This window comes from Heptranchias perlo, chromosome 20, assembly GCF_035084215.1.
Source record: "Heptranchias perlo isolate sHepPer1 chromosome 20, sHepPer1.hap1, whole genome shotgun sequence".
NCBI classification, from domain to species: domain Eukaryota; kingdom Metazoa; phylum Chordata; class Chondrichthyes; order Hexanchiformes; family Hexanchidae; genus Heptranchias; species Heptranchias perlo.
In genome coordinates, this window is record NC_090344.1 from 4972767 (window position 1) to 4979066 (window position 6300).

The 6300-nt window shown below is 43.3% G+C and overlaps 2 non-coding genes across 2 annotated transcripts; one reads left to right on the forward strand and one right to left on the reverse strand.

The window, feature by feature from the left end:
* Nucleotides 1-512: 512 nt before the first annotated feature.
* trnat-agu (transfer RNA threonine (anticodon AGU)) lies at nucleotides 513-586 on the reverse strand. Its single transcript has one exon. It is a non-coding gene; the product is annotated as a tRNA-Thr (tRNA).
* Nucleotides 587-4847: 4261 nt separating this feature from the next.
* Nucleotides 4848-4937, forward strand: trnap-agg (transfer RNA proline (anticodon AGG)). Its single transcript is given in 2 exon segments — nucleotides 4848-4883; nucleotides 4902-4937. It is a non-coding gene; the product is annotated as a tRNA-Pro (tRNA).
* Nucleotides 4938-6300: the final 1363 nt, after the last annotated feature.

The following is a 6300-nucleotide window of genomic DNA, read 5'->3' on the forward strand; positions in this document are numbered from 1 at the left end:
TTTACTCGATCTATCCCTTTACCCCTTTTTCAGCAATGGTACAACGTTAGCAATCCTCAAATCCTCCTGCACGACACCTCTTGCCAGGGTGGATTGGAAAATGATGGTTTGAGCCTCCGCTATTTCCTTCCTTGCTTCTGTTAACAACCTGGGATCTATTTCATCTGGGCTTGGAGATTCAGGTCGAGCGATTTGAGGACTTCTTTTTCCTCTTTGCAAACGTTTGTCCCGCAGGTCAAGATCACAAGTCTTGGTCCAAATTAGGATGTCTTCCGGCTTTGAACCTCAAATCGTGAATTATACCCCGATCCCAACGAGCCGAGAAACAAGAACGTGTCCTTAAATTAACGTGTTACAGGCACATTCTCTGAGAGGTCTGTCTGTGGAATGAAAGGGCGTTTTTGAACAGTCATTCTGTTATCCGTTTCCTCCTGAAACCTGAACAAAAACGAACACCACATTGTTATTTTGTCGCTTTACTCCATAAATTAGGTAAAATAATGAACTGCACAAGGCACTACTGGGAGTTGAACCCAGGATCTTCTGTTTACTGGACAGATGCTTTAACCAACTAAGCCACAGCGCCAATTGATGAGATGGGGCCCCCACCTCCTCACTAATATCTATCAGCGACACTTCACTGTTGGGGGTTCAGGCCGTTTTGTCTCTGTCCATTACGCTTGTCCGTTCACCTGTGTATCCCGACACTGACTGCATTTCTCGCTGAGTTTATCTTTGTGTCTCCTTCAGTGAGTTGATACAAGGATGATTATGTGTGATTGTATTTGTGACATGAAATAAATCAGGGCTTCAGACAATTCTCGCTCTGACATTGGAGAACTATTGAGCCGAACTTTACAGCGAAGTGTGGTTTATTGTCGTGCTGAAACTAAAAAAATCGCAAGAGGAGCAAAAAGGGAAAAGGAGAAAAACTTATGAGGGAAAATGAGGACAACTCTCAAGATTTTTACGAGTATATTCAGAGAAAGAAGGGAGGCTTAGAGTAATGTGGACCGCTTAAAGACAGATGCAGGTGATATTGTAATTGAAAATCAGGAAATGGCAGAGTTGCTAACTTTTTACTTTGCATCGGTCGTCACAGAAATGGATGAGGCTAACATACCAGAGACACGAGGAAAACTGTTAATAAATCAAGGGGATTCAGTACAAGTAAAATAATGGCAATGGAGAAAATGAGGAGGCGAAAGATAGACAAATTTCCAGGAGCTGATGGTTTCCACCCCAGGGATTAAAAGGAACAGGTGAGGAAATTGTACATGCTTTAGTCATGATCGATCAAAACTCTCTTGATTTAGGAATTGTTATTTAACGAATCGCATCTTGATTGGAGGCTTGTGTTTGAGAAAGATCTCGAAGTGATAATTGAGAGACCGAAAATAAAGCTGTTTGTCAAGAGCGCTGATGCTGTCGGTTGTTCGCTGCTCTCGTGTTGCACAATTGTTAAGCGTGCGTTACTTATTTATAGCAGTATGGGCTCCAGAAATGACCAGGTTGTGAGTTCGAGCGTCTTCTAAAACAATCAAACCTTTTACTCCGAACATTTTGATCGGAGTTCAAGGTAGAAATGGTGTCTTCAATAACGCATCTTGTTAACAACCAGTCGTTTTTACAATACGCCCTTGTGGGACAAATGTATGGAGGTCAACAATCGACTTCTTAGTTTTCCCATGTGGGCATTTGGGTTCCTCTGGCCTACCGTCTTTCAATAGCAAGTGTCAGTTTACTTGTTCATAGGGGGAGAGGGGGCTTTTAGCGGCAGCTCATATGGCAAAGGGGCCGGTACGAGATCTTTAAATCTAAAGAACCAAAAAACAATTCTTCTTTTCTTTAAGCCGATATTCATCGGTTGCAAGTTTCGTGTTGGGAAAATTTGGAAGAGAAATATTCTGCCTGGTTTCAATGTGTCACGGGTGAAATTATTCAGCTTACAGATGTTAATACGCTGAAAGGTCTGGAGGCCTTTTCCAACTCCCGTGTGGGACAAGTTCAGCCTTTGAGCCTCTGGGTAAAGTGTTATTTTTAATTGCTGCTAACGAATGACAAGACATTTCGCACAAACAAGAAGAATTGTAAACTCACGAGTTCACTGTCCATGTTTCTTACATCATGTTCAACAGAAACAAGGATTCTCCTCAACATGTTCCTGAGAATTTTATCAAACGGACCTCACCCTTGCTCGACGGCTGCAATGATAATTCGGAGATCTCCCATGAATATGTACGAAGTGAGCTTATGTAGTATCGAGCCTGGGTAGCTCAGTCGGTAGAGTATCAGACTTTTAAAGTGGGTAGTGAGCTGAAGGTCCAGCGTTTAACTCCCTGTCCAGGCTCCAAATTTCGGAACAGCTGGCAAGCTGTGACTTTGTAGGGGGACCTGCGATGTGTTGTCAAAGCTTCGGTAGTATCTTGTTTCCAAGGGATGGGCAGTAATGCGCTGTCTGAGGCGGTTCCCGATCAGGAATTCAACTTTACTGTATTAGTTCACTGTATTAATTTCGCAAAACTCATTCAACTCTGTAAAAAAGACGAATACTTGTTCAAATCGCCATTGATCAACCAGTAACTTTCTGTTTCCAGCTGAAAGAAATGCTAACTTTTTTATGCGTTAATTCACCAGGCAGAATTTAGGGAGTTCAGAGGGGAAGTGAAAAAGGAAATGAGAGGCAAAGAGAAATATGACTATAGACTGACGGCCAACATAAAAGGGAATCCAAAAGACTTCGACAGGCATGCAAACAGTAAACGGGTAGTCAGAGGAGGGGTGAGGCCGATTCGGCACGATAAAGGAGATCTACTCATGGAGGCAGAGGGGATGGCCTTGGTACCAAATGAGTACTTTGTATCTGTCTTTACCAAGAAGACAGAGTCTCAGCAAAGGAAGTTATCGTTGAGATACTGGATGGTCTAAAAATTGATAAAGAAGAGGCACTTGAACGGCTGGCTGTACTTAAAGTAGATAAGCCACCCAGTCCGGATGGGATGCATGCTCGGTTGTTGAGGGAAGTAAGGGTGGAAATTGCAGAGGCACTGGCCATAATCTACCAACATCCTTAGATATGTGTGTGGTGCCAGAGGACTGGAAAATTGCAAAGGTTACACCCTTGTCCAAAAAAGGGTGTACGATTAAATCCAGCAATTATCGGCCAGTCAGTTTAACCTCAGTGGTGGGGAAACGTTTCGAAACGATAACCCGGGACAGAATTAACAGCCACTTGGACGAGGGTGGATTGATTAGGGAAAGGCAGCACGGATTTGTTAAAGGCAAATCGTGGTTAACTGACCTGTTAGAGTTTTTTGATGAGGTAACAGAGAGGATAGATAACGGCAATTTAGTTGATGTGGTGTATGTGGACTTTCAAAAGGTGTTTGCTAAAGTGCCGCATGGTAGGCTTCTCATCAAGATTGCGGCCCATGGAATAAACGGGGCAGAAACAACATAAATGCAGAATTGACGAACAGCAGGAAACAGATTACTGGTGAACTGTTGTTTTTCGAACTGGCGAGAGGTGTACAGTGGCGTTCCCCAGGGATCAGTGCTGGGACCACTGCTTTTCTTGATATATATTAATGACTTGGACTCGAGTGCACAGAGCACAATTTCAAAATTTGCAGATGAAACAAAACTTGGAAGAGTAGTAAACAATGATAAGGATAGTGATGGACTTCAAAGGATATGGACAGGCTGGTGGCTTGGGCGGAGACGGGGCAGATGAAATTTAACGCACAAAAAATGCGAAGTGATACATTTCGGTCGGAAAAACGAGGAGAGGCAAAATAAACTCCAGGGCACAAATGTAAAAGCGGTAGAGGAACAAAGAGGGGTTTATGTGTACAAATCGTTGAATGTGGCAGGGCAGGTTGAGAAAGCGGTTAAAAAGCATACGGGATCCTGGGCTTTATAAATAGATGTATAGAGTACAAAAGTATAGAAATCAGGATGAAACTTGACAACACACTGGTTCGAACACAACTGAAATTTTGTGTGGGGTTCGGGACACAGCACTTCAGGAAAGATGTGAAGGCCTTCGAGAGGGTGCAGAAAAAAAATACTATCATAATTCCAGGGATGAGGGACTTTACTTACGTGGATAGACCGGAGAATCTGAGGTTGTTCTCCTTGGAACAGAGACGGTTTTGTAGACATTTGATAGAGGTATTCAAAATCATGAAGGATCTCGGCATGGAAGATGGAGAGAAACTGTTCCCATTGGCGGAAGGGTCAAGAACCAGAGGACATAGATTTAAGCTGATTGGCAAAATAACCAAAGGTGACATGAGGAAAAACTTTTTTACACAGCGAGAGGTTCGGATCTCGAATGCACTGCCCGAGGGTGTGATGGAGGCAGATTCAATCATGGCCTTCAAAGGGGAGCTGGATGAGTACTTGAAAGGAAACAAAAATGGAGGGCTTCGGGGAAGTGGTTCAAGCTGGATTGCTCTTGCAGAGATCTCGCACGGACTCGATGGCGCGAATGGCCTCTTTCCGTGCTGTAAGCTTTCTATGATTCAATTCTATGTGTTGGTTGCAATGCAAAGGGAACAGAGCGTGCCATAAATCGACACGACTCTGAGTATCCTCACAAGCAATGTAGTTTAAGAGCAACGAATTCTGAAACGTCTTACTTGATAACTCAAGTCGTGCACTCGAAAGCCATTTGGTAAAGGGAGACTAATATTGGTGACTGGGAATAGTTCGTGTACAACTTTATATTGCTGTCCTCCCGAATCGAAAACGAGATTGAATGGATCGAAGAGGTCTGAAAGGATGGTCGATCGGCTGTGAGACGCAACGAACTTTTACACTGGCTGCACACCTAAACTATCAGGGGCTCGTTGGTCTAGGGGTATGATTCTCGCTTAGGGGGTTTCGTTGAATGATTATGCGAGAGATCCCGGGTTCAAATCCCGGACGAGCCCCCATGTGTTACTCCTTTTAGTGAAAAGTCATCAATTGGCTTCTCACATCTTTTCAGTTTTGCTGTTGGTGGAACTGAATTAGATCCAGAGGATGTTTGAGCTCCAGTGGACTGAATGCCGAAGTTTCGTCGGCGCAATACACATGAAGCAAATAAAATGTCTCAAGAAGATGAGGAGATTGAAACTGAATTTGGATTTTTCCCAATTCAGGCGGATATTAGATGACGGGACAGAAAGCCACATATCCAAGTTTGCCGATGACACCAAGATGGGCAGCATTGGAAGCAGTGCAGATGAAAGCATAAAATTACAGAAAGGCATTAATATCATAAATGAATGTGCAAAATTGTGGCAAATCGATATGAATTTCGTCAAGTGTGAGGTCATCCACTTTGGACCTAAAAGGATAAATCAGAGTACTTTCGAAATGGTGAAAAGCTCGAAACAGTGGAGCTCCAAAAAGACTTAGGGGTCCATGAACATACATCATTAAAATGTCATGGACAGGTACAAAAAATATTCAAAAAGGTTAATGGAATGTTGGTCTTTATATCCAGAGGACTAGAATACAAGGGGATAGGCATTATGATACAGCTATACAGAGCTCTGGTTCGACCACACCTGGAGTATTGCCTTCAGTTCTGGGCAACGCACCTTAGGAAGGATATAATGGCTATGAAGGGAGTGCAGCGTCGATTTACTAGAATGTTGCCTGGACTCCACAGTTTAAATTACGCGGAGAGATTACATAAACTCGGGTTTGCCTCGAATTCAGTAGATAAAGTGCTGATTTGATCGAACATTTCAAAATATTAAGGGGAACTGATGGGGTAAATAGAAAAAAAAAGATTTCCGCCCGTTAGCGTGTCTCGGACTCGGGGACGCAGCCTAAATATTAGGGTCAGGACTTTCAGGAGTGAAGTTGGGAAACACCTCTGCAAGCAAAGGGAGGGAGAAGTTTGGAATTCTCTTCCACAAACGGCAGTTGATGCGAGCTCAATTGTTAATTTTAAAACTGAAATTGATAGATTTTTGTTAACCAAAGGCATTAAGGGACATGGGGCTAAGGCGATAATATGCAGTTAGGTTACATATCAACCAAGATCTCACTGAATTGCGCATAAGGCTCGAGGGGCGAAATAGTATACTTTTGTTCTTCAGCTCCTCATTGTTACAGAATGATCCTGCATTGTATCGGGAATCGAACCAAGGTCTCCAGCGTAACAAGTAAGAATTCGACCCCAAGCACCATCAATGCGCGCGTTTGCAACAGCAGCATGTGTCCATTTGGAATCCGATCTGAATGAACATGCCGTTTACAGCTGCGGTGGCCGAGTGTTTAAAGCGTTGGGCTCAAAATTCA